The sequence below is a fragment of the Cataglyphis hispanica genome, chromosome 3 (assembly GCF_021464435.1).
Source record: "Cataglyphis hispanica isolate Lineage 1 chromosome 3, ULB_Chis1_1.0, whole genome shotgun sequence".
Lineage (NCBI taxonomy): Eukaryota > Metazoa > Arthropoda > Insecta > Hymenoptera > Formicidae > Cataglyphis > Cataglyphis hispanica.
Window position 1 is genome coordinate 11,391,291 of NC_065956.1, and position 14,844 is coordinate 11,406,134.

At 37.2% G+C, this 14,844-nt stretch overlaps 1 protein-coding gene across 3 annotated transcripts in view; it reads left to right on the top strand.

The window, feature by feature from the left end:
• Positions 1 to 14,844, top strand: part of LOC126859234 (nephrin-like) — a 223,107-nt gene that overhangs the window by 100,589 nt on the left and 107,674 nt on the right. The window lies entirely within an intron of this gene.

Here is a 14,844-nt window from a genome sequence, read left to right on the forward strand (position 1 = left end):
TTCCATACGGAAACTATACTTATAAATCAAAAAAATTAATAATTCTGAAACGATTAAATATGAAACATTGGAAATAAAAATTAATTTTTAATTTAATTTTAAACTACTTTTATTTTATAACACTTTTAATACAAGGCTAGCATTATTAAGACATCTAAGACAATAGAGATTTGAAAATATCGGAATAAGACAATATCCGAGAGAATTTTCGTTTTAAAATAGATTATTTTAAAACGCAGGAAGAATACACTCCTGAGATATGATGCAAAGCTTACTGTATATAACATATGAAGTAGCGAGGACGATTTAGCAAGCGCGATAAAATTTGTCAGCCGTCGCTGGTCGAGGCCAAGTGGTATCGAGTGGGATATCGAGATTTATCGCGCGATTTTCCTGAGTTCCGTCCTCGCGGCACCGCCGATAGCGATTCCGATTGAATTCGGGAAGTGAGAAGAAGAGAGAGAGAGAGAGAGAGAGAGAGAGAAGAAGCGAATGATATCGAAGAGAGAATGAGAAAGCTGGTCGATACGATCGATGCCCGAGAATGCGCGTGATCCTGTCCCATTCGGCGTTCTCTCCTCCATCTCCGTCTAGCTGAGCGAATCGATTTACGATCGGAGTATTCACCGAAATATTCCGCGATTTGTCGACGGAAGGCTTTCCGTAATAGAGAGCCGCTCCTTCGCCGCGAACGAAATAAAATCTTGGCCGGCGCAGTAACCGAAAAAAAAAATCCTCGTTGTTCGGCCAGGGGAGTAAAAGAAAGAAGCGAAATACTTGCTCGGACATTTAAATTTTTCCAGCGGGTCGACGCTGTCGATTTTTAGCTCGATTCAGTGACTTTCAATCACTCATCGATTAAAAAAAATTAATAAAGGTTCATTTCTAAAATCTACATCTATTCAAAAATTTCACGGCTTGGTTACCTTTAATTCACTGTTCAAAAAATATTTAAAAAATATAGATATTTTTAAAAATATTAGAAAAAAGGAATCAATATAAAAGGAATCAATATAAAATATATATAACATATAATATATTAAGTTTAGTTTTTTAAACTCATTTTAATTGCATTAATTTTTTATATGATTTATGTCTCAAAACACATAAAATTTGAGGAGAACAAAAGCAGCAAACAGGCGACGCGTGAAGATTTAAGATTCGGAGAGTTCGAAAATTCAATTCACACTAAAAACGATTGTCCGATAAATCTCGATATCGCATTCGATATCATCATAGTCCGTGGTCTCTACTTCGGCTCAGCGCAACTGCTGGCAAATTTTATTACGTCGTAAACTCGCGCATTTATATTTTCGTAAAAAGAACGGCGAGTTTCGCGGCGTCGTGCGGACAACCATAAAAGACCATAACTGATCGTCGTTCGACACTAATAGTTTCACAGCTGGAATTGTTTGTTCTGGAATAAGAAATATATGTCTTAAATACAAAATAGAAATAGAGGCTTTCAAAAATAAAAATTTCCTTAAAATTTAATTTATATATGTATAATTTATTTTATTCATTATATAACATTATAGACAAAGCGGTTTCCAAAAAACTTATTTTATCCCTGATATTTATTATCCATTAATAAAAGATAAAGAAAAATAAAAAAATGTTGATTTTTATGATTTTTAAATGGTGTCATTATACAAAATATTTCAAAACAAAACAATTTAAACGGCTTCAATATAAATAACAATTCTGTAACAGAGCTGAAGGAACAAATAACTTCTTATAAAAAATATATATCCTCGTTTATCTCAACTTTATTTATTGTTTATATCTCCAGTTTTCGCGGCAGTCTTAGACAGACCATGTAATGTGACAGTTCTGTGCTATCGAGCGTTTTGATCCTCTCTCCATCGGTAAGTCTCAATTATTTATTGTTATTTCCAGCATTTTTCATTACTTTTTTAAACGATTTCTAAAAGTTCCATGGTCTATAATCTATTACCCGCAAGTTTTTGGAACAACTATGTGGTAGACAATGCATTTCCTTGGGAAGCCGTTGGGGGATTTCAATTATTGCTACTAACCGTCTTGGTATTTATATTTTATTCTTGGATTATGTTTTTCGAAAAACTCTTTGAATTTTTGACCGCTACTCATTACATCATATATTACTAATTGTTTTTTTTTACACTGAAGAGAGTCCAGATTGCGACAGAAATGTTTGTCAAATTATTATTTAATTGTACTTTTATTTTTGTAACTTGTATTATTTATGCATATTATGTATGATTTAATTAATTACTTTAATTTTCATTAAATGTTTGTGTAATTGTCAATGCGAAAAAAATTCTTTTATAAGAACACTAGTTATTTCCGCTCTTTCAGTCCTCTTAGTAGAATTGCATAATATTTTATTCAATTTGATAAAATTGAAAGAAGCTTTTTGTAATAGCAAAGTTAGAAATATCGCGGTTTTCAAAAGACTACTGAAATTCAGGTAATTTATCACTTTTCATTTTCATCCGATAGCTTCCTTTGCGTTCTTCTCTCATTTTGCGACGCAATAGACGTCGTACATTGTTTTGAGACGGCAAAAGTTAAAAAATTCCGACGTATGCGAAGGGGAAAAACGCGAACGACGAAAACGTTCGAAGATGGACGTTTCGAGGGAATAGGGGAAAACTCGATTCCTTCGAGTTTCCGCGACATAGACGCGACTCGGGAAATCTCGAGTAACTCGGAAAAACAATGCTGCATTCTCTCGTTCGAAGGAAAGATCTCGGCGCAGTCGAGCCAGTCAGTTCGTCGATTCTCTATTATTATACGTATACTTTGTTCGTTGCATACTGCGATCCACCTGGTGCTTTCGATGAGATGTATCAAAATGATCTCATTCTCTCACATTCGGGAACTCATGAATATAAATTTTGCGCGAGATAGCGTTCTCTCTCTCTCTCTCTCTCTCTCTCTCTCTCTCTCTTTCTCCTTTCCTCGACGATTAAATTGAAAGTATCGCAGCATTTATGCATTCGTTAAAATATAAAATACAAATTGGAGAGGAGAAAGAAAACCGTTTCACGGTGTCACGAAAGGTTTATTCTAATTTTTGTGAGTATAAGATAAGAAAATTGCTGAAAGCAAGATTTACGTTAATGTTTCTCCTGGCATTTTCTCAACATAGTCGAGATTAGTGTCGTTAAGCGTTTCCAAGTTACTTTTTTTTATTTCAACAAGGAATATTACTGTTCTTCTTCGTCGTAAGAGCGCAATTTTCGTGTCCTTTGAATGTAATTTTCATGTTCCTCGATCGATTCTTTATCGCCGCATTCGTCGCCTTAATCCGTTTCGGAGATGAAAGGCCTGTATAAATTACGAAACGTGCCACGAATATTCGATCTTCGGCGATCCAAGTCTTCTTTTCTCGATCATCCCTTTCTTATCTCTCATCCCCGCCCCGTCTCTTGATCGTCCCGTCACGATCCACTATATCTTTCACGGGTGGCCATAAAAATTGTATTAAAAGCGCACGAATCGCTATCGATGGGAAAACGCCAAGGGGCAAGGGAGAATTGCGCCGTTTCGTATCGAAATATAGAAACACCGCGGTTTGTTTTACGGCTTGCGTCTTTCGCGGAAATATTGGAAGTTTTACGAATGTCCTCGACGATAAGGAAGAAAATGTGATCCGCGACTGCCTTCTTTTGTGTTATTCAACTCTTTCTCTTCTCCATGTCTCTCCATGTCTCCAGTCACGACATTGATCGTTGGCATTTGACAGATGATTTCCAAGCTAGAGCGAAATAGGAGACGCGATTTATCATGCACGTGCAACTAGTGTACGATACTTTACAGCTGTAAATCTATTCTATTGATTCAAATATGGCATTATAATCAGTATGTAGGATATGGTGTTTTTCTTAGATTGAATATAAATATTTAATTATTTATATACATATATACATATATATATATATATATATATATATATATATATATTATATATATTTATTTATTTATATTTAATTAATTTTTTTTATCGATATCTCAATAATGTTTCTTAGCAACAATTATTCTTTTTAACTAATGAATGAAATTTTTCGCGTTAATCATTAAGATAAAATGATGTCATTCCCAGAAAGAAAGAAATATAATCGACTATTGAAAAAATTGTATGTAATAATCTATTATAATAAATATAAATTATTTTCTATTTAATATACAGAGAATCAGATTTGTATGTCCAAACGGAAGAGATGAATTCAGCACGTCAAAACAAGAAACTTTTCTATTTGACATTTTGATCAAATCTCAAAAAAATAGCGCTTTCCCGAATCAAATTTTAATAAAAATGAGATATTGCTATTTTTATCAAATTTAGATATTAAAGGCATAAGAATCATTACTCAAACGATAAGAATTACATTTTAGAACGTTATGAAACGTAACTCAGTTCGTTTATTAATATGATAGCTGGTTTTTTTTATAATAATAAAAAAATTTGGCTTTCTTCATCAACTGATAGAAAAAAAGATTTTTTCTACGCACAAAAATTCTGGCAAAGCATTGATTGATGTTTGATTTGTACGAAAAAATCACATGTGCAACGAAACGGCACCCGATAAAAGAATTTGACAGGCATTATCGAACGGGAGATTACATCCGGCGTTTGAGTAAAAGTCACGGAGTGTCTTGTCAGCATTTCTGAGAGCGAATTTTACCGAGTAATTACTGGAAGGAAAATACGATAGCTCGAAGGTGGACTATCCCGTGGAGCTATCTCAAAATCGTTCGTGCGGAATAAAAACCGCAATTCGAATTCGGAAAACTTTTTCCGGCACGCTCGTCGCAAAGTGCTAGAGAGCCGCGAATGGAAGGTTAGGGTGGGTTGATCGAGGTGGAAAACGACGGTGACAGAAGCGCGGTCTCGCGTTATCTCGCTGACTTTTCGGTGCATTTCCGTTTATTCTTCCGTTTTATTTGCGATTACGTGTCATCGATTGCTGGTTACGACTCGACGACAAAAGTTTGCGTCGATTCCATCGCAGAGCATCGATAAAGCTATACCCGCGATCGCAGTTAAGCATTACTTTAGAAACTGTAAATATGAATATCAAACGTGATTGCGATGTAAATATTTATTAGCTTTAACATGTCGAAATCGCCTCTAAATAGCTATTGATGTAAATTAAATGACCTTATGCTTTTTTGCTCGTCGAACTTCTTTTTCTCAGCAAACCGTGATATCAATGATTCCACTCGAATCATCTCTAAAGAATTAATACACGCTCTTTCATATCCCGCTATTCGAACGAATTCGTAAAAGACTGACATATATAAAACAGTGAATGCGAGATTAATTTTATGCTAATTAAGACTTTTAATAGACATACATTTCATATAACTTTGATCAATTTCTTTTCAACCTTCTTATCTTCTTTTTTCTATCTTATTCGATTCAATTAGTTGAACAGCATGTAGCATGTATAGATTGCTTTTTTTTTAAACTTGACGAAATATATAAAATTCTTGAATGTGATAAAAATGAATTTAGTATATCTTTATACCTAAAGATACATACATATAATACTGCAATAGATGCAATAAATAACGTACTGAAAATTAAATGAAGAACTTTTAAAAATATATTTCGTTATTATCATTTTTAATATAAAAATATGAATACACATATAAATCTTATTTATATACATTATCGTATATAAACTATCTTACGGATATATTTACGCTGAAAATCGGTATTTTTTTTTTTTTTTTAGAAATACAATTTAGATTAATATCTTAGGGATTTAATCGATATGTTTGTCGAATAATCGAGTTTGCTATATGATTAAAACATTATACAAAGAATCTAGAAATTCTCATTTGACAGTTAATCTGCTTATTTGATAAGCGCACGACAGCCGGTGAATATTAATTTCTAGAGAAAGTTTCTGTCTTTCAAATATATAACGCATACATATAGTGCTTTAAAATATCTGAGAAAAGCATAATCTCTTTCGACAATAAGAAACAGAAATATGAAAGGTGATATTATGTTTGAGATATCTTGCGATAATAAATCCTCATATATTAAGATATATAACTTGAAATCAGTTCACGCAAAGCAATGATAACTTGGGGGCAATTCAATGCGCATTGCAGTAGCACGTATTCTGGTGTAATAAACTCAAACTCCAAACTGAAGTTTGAGCGACAATATAATTACGCTTTAGATCAGCAGTAGATTCCACACGAATAATTCGCGAATGAAATTAACGATGTAAAATTATACGGTATAATTCAAATGATGACTTGCATATGTAGAAGAAATCGGACGTCTTAATAAAACGCGAAAAGATTTTATTTCTTATATCATATTATTAATTGCAGAATTTTTAATTTTGTTTATTTGCACTTCTTTTTTTTTTTTTAACACCGTTCGATGAAAAGTCTTGTCATGTACAGCTCAATATATCGCCGACACTTTCCATTAAGCCCGAGTCTTTAATCGTTGCATCGCAAGAGATGAGAAGGAAGAGGAAATAGCGGAGGACCGACCCCTGCCTCGACAGTTCCTTCGGGTCGAGGAGAATTTACGATACCGGGATAGAAAACAGCAGTCTTCTCGAAACAAGAGAGATAGAGTGGTACGGATAAGTGGCCATTTTCGGAAATAAACAGGTACATGTGCGAATAGACGAGAACAAACGACGAAGGAAATTCGGCTCTTTATTATTATTTCCTCATTAGTTGATAAACATTCAACAGGGATCCTTTTTCAGAGATAAAAAGCAGGATCATTCGAGATTGGTGGAGAGAAAGGAAGGAAAGTATATTATTAAACACATAGACATGTACATTTTCTTATTTCAATAAATTCTTTGTTTTATTCCGCGTACGCGAGAATGTTTTAATAACATTTATAAATACGATGAAATGGAGAAGAGAGAATGAGAAAAAGAGGGAGGAATCAGGCGCGTTTTTATTAAACAGGGATCTCACAAGGTAAATCCTACGGGACTACGCCGGTTCGTTCAACAATATCCTGCGATGCCGGTTTGTGCGTTTCGGGGTCGCATCAATTTGCGACGAGAGCGTGCTTTAATTCCACCGCCGGTGGACTATGACGGCGCGTGCTTTATGAAATGTTTCCGTGATGAAAATATCAAGCTGTTGCAACGCGTACTCTTCATATCTGTTAATAAATAATGAGGACGGAATGTTTTCTATTATCGTGAAAGATATCGCTTTTGTTTCCTATCGACGCCACACTTTTCAACAAATGAGAACATTCGGTAACGGAATTTTTTAATTTATGCTGTTAGATCGTCCCAGAGATAAAATATTCGATATGAATTTCGTAAAATATGCTTCTAGTCATTCTCTCTCTAGTGCAACAAATTGTAAGTTTTAAATTATTCTATGCAGTTATCGAGAATTTTTACGTACAACGGTTCTTTCATTTTTTCCGCGCATGAAAAAGTACAAGCTGAATTTATTAAACATGAAAGCGTCTTTAATAAGAATGTAAGCTTTTTAATAAATTTCTCTTCCTTCGCGTTCCAAAAATTTCAGCTCGCAAATATCACGCTTCCTGGCATGTTCTTTCGCGTCGCGAGAGAAATATCCGATCGTTTCCCCATTTTCGACAGCTCTCAACGAGCCACGAGATTTCCACGGCGAAGTTGGTTGCGCGGTGAGAGAGGTGGAAGCGCTCACACAAAGGGGTACGTGTGCGGGTTGAAAATACGGGGGCGTTGCCATCAAGAATGGTGGTGCGCCCGCATGAAAATAGCATCGGTTCCCCGCAGCGACGGTGGCGTCGTAGGAATTTTCCTAAATTTTTAACGGTAATCGTTACGTGGCTTTAGTCCGATATCCAGATCACGCAGCCCCGTCAGCCGCATGAAGGTGCGAACCGTTACCACCATATAGTGTGAATGTATACGTACGGGGATAAGAGAGCGGGTGAGGGGGAGAGGTAGAGTTCGGCACCCGCGGACCATAATTCAGAGGGTACACACGTAGCATTCGCGTCGGCATCGCGTGAACCAATACGTATATAGGAGAATGCAACCCGCAAGAATTCAATAAGTTCGAATTGTCCGAATATTTTCCGTTTTCCGAGCGGGCGCGTCCTTTACGAATGTTTTGTACTTTTAAAGTCCGTTGCGCATTACTCCATTCCTCTTTTCTTCGTCTTGACACTGACGTCTGCAGATTTTACGGCTGAAATACGCGAATAAAATTTCTATTTAGATATCTATTTTATTACAATCCAATGAAAATATATTTTGTGTCTGCTGATACAACAGAGAAAACAACCAATAATATTTGAAATAAAATAATTTAACACAATGCATCTGTGCAATTTCAATTTTAAAGAGATTTTCTTCTCAGAATAATATCGGATTAGCTAATGCGTTGATGTTTTTATAGATACTTTTGCTGCATTAACCGAAATTGTTCCACAATCGATAAATGTCGTCGATTGTAAGAGGATTTCGCGATCAAGATTATGACGCAATCAAGATGGAATGAAATTTACGAGTAATAATTTTCAACGATGCGTGACGACATCACTATGAATATCGCACATGTTCTTTTAGTTCGCTATTTTATTTTTGGATCCAAGTCAATTTATTCACGACGTATAAACAGTTTTTTGCTTATCAAATGTAGTGTGAAGCACTTTATTCGTATCATAAATATCTATGATAACAGAAGTGTCTCGTCGATTTCAACTCAGCGGGTTGCTTCAAGCTATCTTGCATCCGTTGTGTCACGACGTGGTGATAAATGATTCTTTGACACTTGCTCGTCAAGATATGACATTGAAATAACGCTAAAGTTATATATACATAACGTGTAGGGCGAGAAAAACTCAATACTCTCCGAGAGGTCACGATTATTCTGAACGAAAAAGGTTAACTTTTTTATTTGCGACACATTCTGTATAGATATATTCTGTATATATTTGGGAATTATATATTTACCTCTGGAATAAAAATGTAAAACATTGAACTTTATGATAAAAAATTATATTTGATTTGCAAAAAATCGAAAAAAACTACATTATAATAATCTGAACAAATATGCAATATATAATATGCAATGTATAATGAAGTATTTTTAAAAGTAAAAGTAAAATAATAGAGTAAATGTCTGCGTTGCAACTGTCAAAGATCTAAATAAAATTAGCAGCGCGTGTGAGAAAAATGATGTTAACGAGACTTTGTAGTCTTCGTTAAAACGACAAATTTTTTTTTTTTTTTTTTTCAAAGATATGCGCACAAGAGGGAGTCCTCGCTGATGGCATGATACTTGATGCCGGAAAATGTGTCGTCCCGTCAGGCTGCCACGGCGTACGCGTTCGCAATATTTAATCGATGCACGTCGAAGTGGCATAAAAAAGGGCAGACACGGCGAAACGGGATATCGTAACGTCGAGCGATAAAACTATCGCTCTTAAAATACGGTGCGGCCATATCGCAATATTCGTAATGCCTGAAATATGGCGGGGTATTACCTCGCTCTGGCAATAATTTTCCCCGGGATAATACCGTTAGTAATGCACTAATACGCGCGCAATGTTACATTACTTTTTCGCCGTAACCTCTCTATCGAGCCACGTTGTGCATTTCTATCGCATTCAGAAGCGACAAATCATACTTTTCAAATTTGTCCCGGATTTTCAAGCCGATGAAAATGATTAATCGATGCAATTTTAGTCTCTCAAATTGTTGGTGAAATATATTTCACTATTCAATTTCAATTATTAATTATTAATTAATTATTTATTAATTATCTTCAAGATTAAGTTTTGAAGATTAGAATAAAACTTTTAATAATGCTTACAGTATTTTGGATCTTATACTTGTCAAAATTTGCACCTCGAAACTGCTGTCATTTTTTTTTTAAATTTAATATTTAATATTTGTATTAATAAACTTGAAATAATTTAAAAAAAAAGAAAATAAAATAATTAAAAAAAAATTATTTGGAAAATGTTGTGCGAGACATATTCGTCCGCAAGTTCGAAGCTCCAGTTTTCACGAGGAAAACTAATGTCCCTTAGATAAGATTGGATCAATCGTGGCTCGTACGGCATGGACAAGCGGCGTCAAACGAGGAGAAGAAAAAGGAAAAACGTGGCGGGCCGCTAGTTGAGTTATAGTAATTGTCGTGGACGGTCACGGCGCGCCTAGTTCGCAGAGGTGGACGGTTGCTTTTGAATCTAGCGGGTGTGCCCATAAAGGGGTAACAGGGAGAAAGGATGCACGCTCGAGCACGTCTTACGTCGATAGCGGCGGAGAATATCCCGCAAATGGTGCATCCGGGTTACGGCGAGAAAGAGATAGATGCACACACATTTCGCGTTTCGATACACATACACACGTCTTATACACACATACAGCTGTGTATGCACGAACGCACCTAGTGTCGTATATTAGGTGTCTAGGATCAAGCGCTGTCTGTTGCCGAGATTCTGCACGAATAAGCTGGAGAAAGTGGCTCTTTCATAAGGGTTCATCCGAGGTCACAAGAGTTCATAAGGATTCACACGAAGGTAACGCACCGAGGCTACGAACAAGCGCCGTTAATCGCGATATGCGAGTGATGGGATTTTAATACTAAACTAATTTATATCAACGTACTATTTTCTACTTCTAGTACCTGAAATATAATAAATAGTTTACTCGAGATATAATTAATGCATGAAAAATGCAGTGTAACATATTATAACCAAACAAATATAATATAAATATAATGTAAATAATATAAATTGTATTAGAATAATTAAACTTTTATATTAATTATACGAGAATGACCTGACAAGTTTAACACAAAGTGAAAATCTCGATAAATCTACATCTTTGTAAACTCGTTTACATAACAAAACAAAATTTCATGTAAAATTTTCTCAAAGCTCATTAGAAAGTTAACGATGTTTAAATTTCTATTACTTCTTACTGCACGCTCAAGTCCCGGGCAATTTTTTCTTCGTTTGCAGAATTTATATGGTAGAAAAAATATAGCTCACAAGAGGTACTGTATATATTATAGTTGCATATTATGCATCCGATGTTTGCGTGCAACATACACGACGTTAAACAGGATGCTGTCGCCTCGTTGTCAGGACGACGAAATAAGGAAGTAAAATAGAGCGTTAGCATCTCTGAGGTGCCATCTAAACAAAGCACCTGTCGAACGTGACGAGACTCGGGGCACATCACAAAATCCTCTTCCGCAGTTTTATGACCTGTGTGCATCCTCATATACGTTCATCTCGACACCTTGTTTTGCGCTGTATATTCATGCAAGCACTTTAATGCATCATTCATTTATATGCTCTCGCTTAAATATATACATATAATAACTTTTGACAATGACATAACTAAATAAAAGTTAGAGGAACAATGAGATAATAATAATGATTTATTTTTAAAACAATGTCTGAGATAACGAAATTATAGACCGTTTACAGTTACTTGATTTTCCAAGTGCATCGGACGGTGATAACTCACTGAAGGCGCGTAAAAGCGACGTGCAATCCGTTCCGTTCGATTCGCGAAGAAGAATACCTCCCTAATCGAGAGACTCGAAACGGTCACGTGCGGTTATCGCGGCTGCAGCTTGAAATCCCTCGACGAACGAGGGCATGGCGACGAGAGGGTCGAACGTGTGACACACGATGGAAGTCCATAAATCTAATCGACGTCCACGGAAGCACGAACGCGAGAGTAGAAAGGCAAAAAAGATCGAAAGGGTGAGGACGGAGAAGAAAGGGAGGGAGGGAGGGAGGGAGGGAGCGAGCGAGCGTGAGAGAGAAAGAGAGGGAAGGCGGGGGAGTGGTTCGTTAAACGAGCTTAACGTGTGCCACCCCGTGGTAAGGCATTACTCTCTCGACTAACGGGCCGTGTTGCAAACCCTATTAGCAATATATTTTCCTCGCTCCGTCGGACCTCCTGGCCCGCCATTGTGTGTTGCTGGCCAAACGGTTTACACGTTGTCGTTGGAAACGCGTCCAGCGAGATTTTCGGTCCCGTGGGCCGGAAGCACGCGCATCGATCCCCATCTCATTCTCGGACGCTGGCCCTCTTCGTAGACGCGGCTTGATTTGTGCGCCCACCGAGTAAATTCTTCTAGATTTTCCGACCGATCTCTCGAGCCCTTTTAACGTAGCGGCCTGCTGATTTGCCGGATGATGGTTAAATGCCTTTGGGATTCTATTCCCAAAAGGTATCGAATGCATAATGTGAATCCGTTGAAAAAAGCCGGAAATATCTTTTATTATTCTGTGAAAGAGTAACTGTTTTAAATTTGATATATTTTTCAATGCGGAAAGAATTCACTTTGTTATACGTTTAATGCTCTAAAAGCTTATAGTTTATTAACTGTGTACGGCAAAATTGACATATCGATATTTTTTCACTTCGCCAACGGTGCTCCGTTCCGGAAAATCACGGTAAACACTCGCGCAACGCTCAACCGCACTACTCGTAACGGGCCATAAAAAGAAAGAGGTAGAAAGAAAGGAAGGAAGTAAACGCGATTCCGGGCAAGAAACCAACAAGCGCCGACTTTTCAAGTGCGTCGTTTCGTGTCTGCCATTTATAACCGACAAAGACAACCGGCGGCGTATCCCCGCTGGCTCTCTGCGTACAGCGAAATTTCAAGTAAAAGTTTCGCGAGAGCAGGGTCCCGAGGTTTCCGCATATGTTACATATATGACCCGCCGCCTCGTTTTGCGCTGCTCTAACTCGCGAGATTCCGGAAACGTCGAATGGGATTCGCGGCGGCTTATTTTCCACCTACGCCAACCGCACGAGAGACGATTCTCTTTCTCGCGAGAAAGACACGTAAATCCCGCAAATCATATCCGCGGGCCGCGAGAAGGAGAAAGAGTAGAGAAGAAGAGAGAGAGAGAGAACGAAATCGCCCCGGGGTTGCCTTTGTACGAAGTGCTTTGTACGACTTTGGACGACTTTGGACGGGTTTTAGCGGGGTTTCGATGCGGCGAACTCGACGATGTAACGGGCCGAATACCAAAACAGCCATGCAGCTCATGCTCGGAGACGATAATAAATATGTAAAACTCGACCGAGAGATGAATCTCGCGTGCGGGAAGATTAATGAACGGTTATAGAGAAGGTTATCGCGTCGAAGTGAGGAGAAACTTTTTGCACGGCATATATTACTCCTTTCGCGTATTATAAATAGCGTTCAATTTTCATAGCATCTCCTTTTTAAATATCGGTCGATTATGCCGGCAATATGTGTTAGAATAATAATACGGTAATATGTCACATACGCTACTAATGATCATGAATATTCATGAGATTATAGTCCCCGTGTGACGGCGATTTATTTCGTAATTAATCGGAGAAGGTTAACATGAAATTATTACTAATTAGCATTAATACGATTTTATGTATACATATACAATACTAAAAGTAATTGACGCGAAGGTATATCTGTAAAGAAATAATTTTTGTATTATAGCGACTAGTTGTAAGAATAAATTAATACAGTGATATGATATAGAGAAATTTCTATATATGTTCCTTATATTTTTATTCTTAAATTTATAAAATTAAAAATTATAAAATTAAAGTTAAAATTAAAATTTAAAAAAGTCCCCTCCTCTTTTCTTATCAAAACCACTTAAAAATCTCTGCAAGAGGCAAACGAAAGGATAGCCGCAAACATGGCGATGATAAGATTTTTGTAAATTTTCCGCAGGGATGGTTGGTGAAAGTAGTAAAAGCGCGGTTCGTATCAGACGCGCTCGACCTTCGTTGGTGACACGTCTTTAGAGTTTTTTTCGCGAGCGAGTCGATTGTCGGCGTAACAATGGCCGACAATGGGAGTCGGGGAAAAAAATCGCGTTCCGGGTATCTCTGTCGGATAAACGTCGCTATAAAAGACTGTGAATGGGCCGGGTATTAGCGCCACTAAAGCGTCGTCTTGCGCCGCTCTCGCGTAATCTCCGTCGAGATTACGACGTTCGTCTGCAGAATCCCGTGGGAACGGGAGCACTTCTTTCCGTTGGAGAAGAGTTGTCGCTCTTCAGCATATCGATTCGAGCCGACGGCGATCGTATCGCACGCCAGGGATAGCAATTACTCGAACGATTATTGAATTCTTTCCGTGTCGCTAAGTTAATCGTTATAAGACGATATCTTTTTGCACGCGACGAGAAGACGTGACGAATCGAATAAGTTTTAATTGTTCTCTTATGTTCTATGATAGAATAATAGTAGAAAAAATATATACTTGTATATATATATATATAAATATTTTTTTTTCAATTAATTGAGCGTGGACAAAATAAAAAGGAAAGAATTAGCAATTTTCTAAAATTAAAATTTACTAATATATGTATTTATATTATTATTGTAAATAAAATATCGCAACATATAAATCTGTTTTTTAAAAAGTAGCTTTACAGCGCTTATTAACGCACTGTTATCACGAGTCGAACTCTTCTACTTATATCGCGTACGTTACATTTTCCACGTATTTTGGCGTATCTTTGAACATAGGTCGACAATACTGAGCTCTGTTTACCTTCATAGAACACGTACCGAAAATATCGCCACATACTTCGGATACAGGCGCCCGGATCGTCGACGATATGAACAAACAAGTCACGCCAGCGACACGATGGCACCGTAAACTTTACTCGAGGCGAAACAGCGATTCTGAACAATATCTACATAAGGATTCTCACGGGGACTTCTCGCGCGCGCGTCTCTCAAGGAGCGCCGAGTCGATCCCTGATGTCGCTTACAGAAAGTCTGGGAGCACAGGTGGCCGCGATCGGAGCAGGCATGAACGCTTGCACGTGTCATCGCCGTTATCGAATAAACCGAATCGCAATATTTC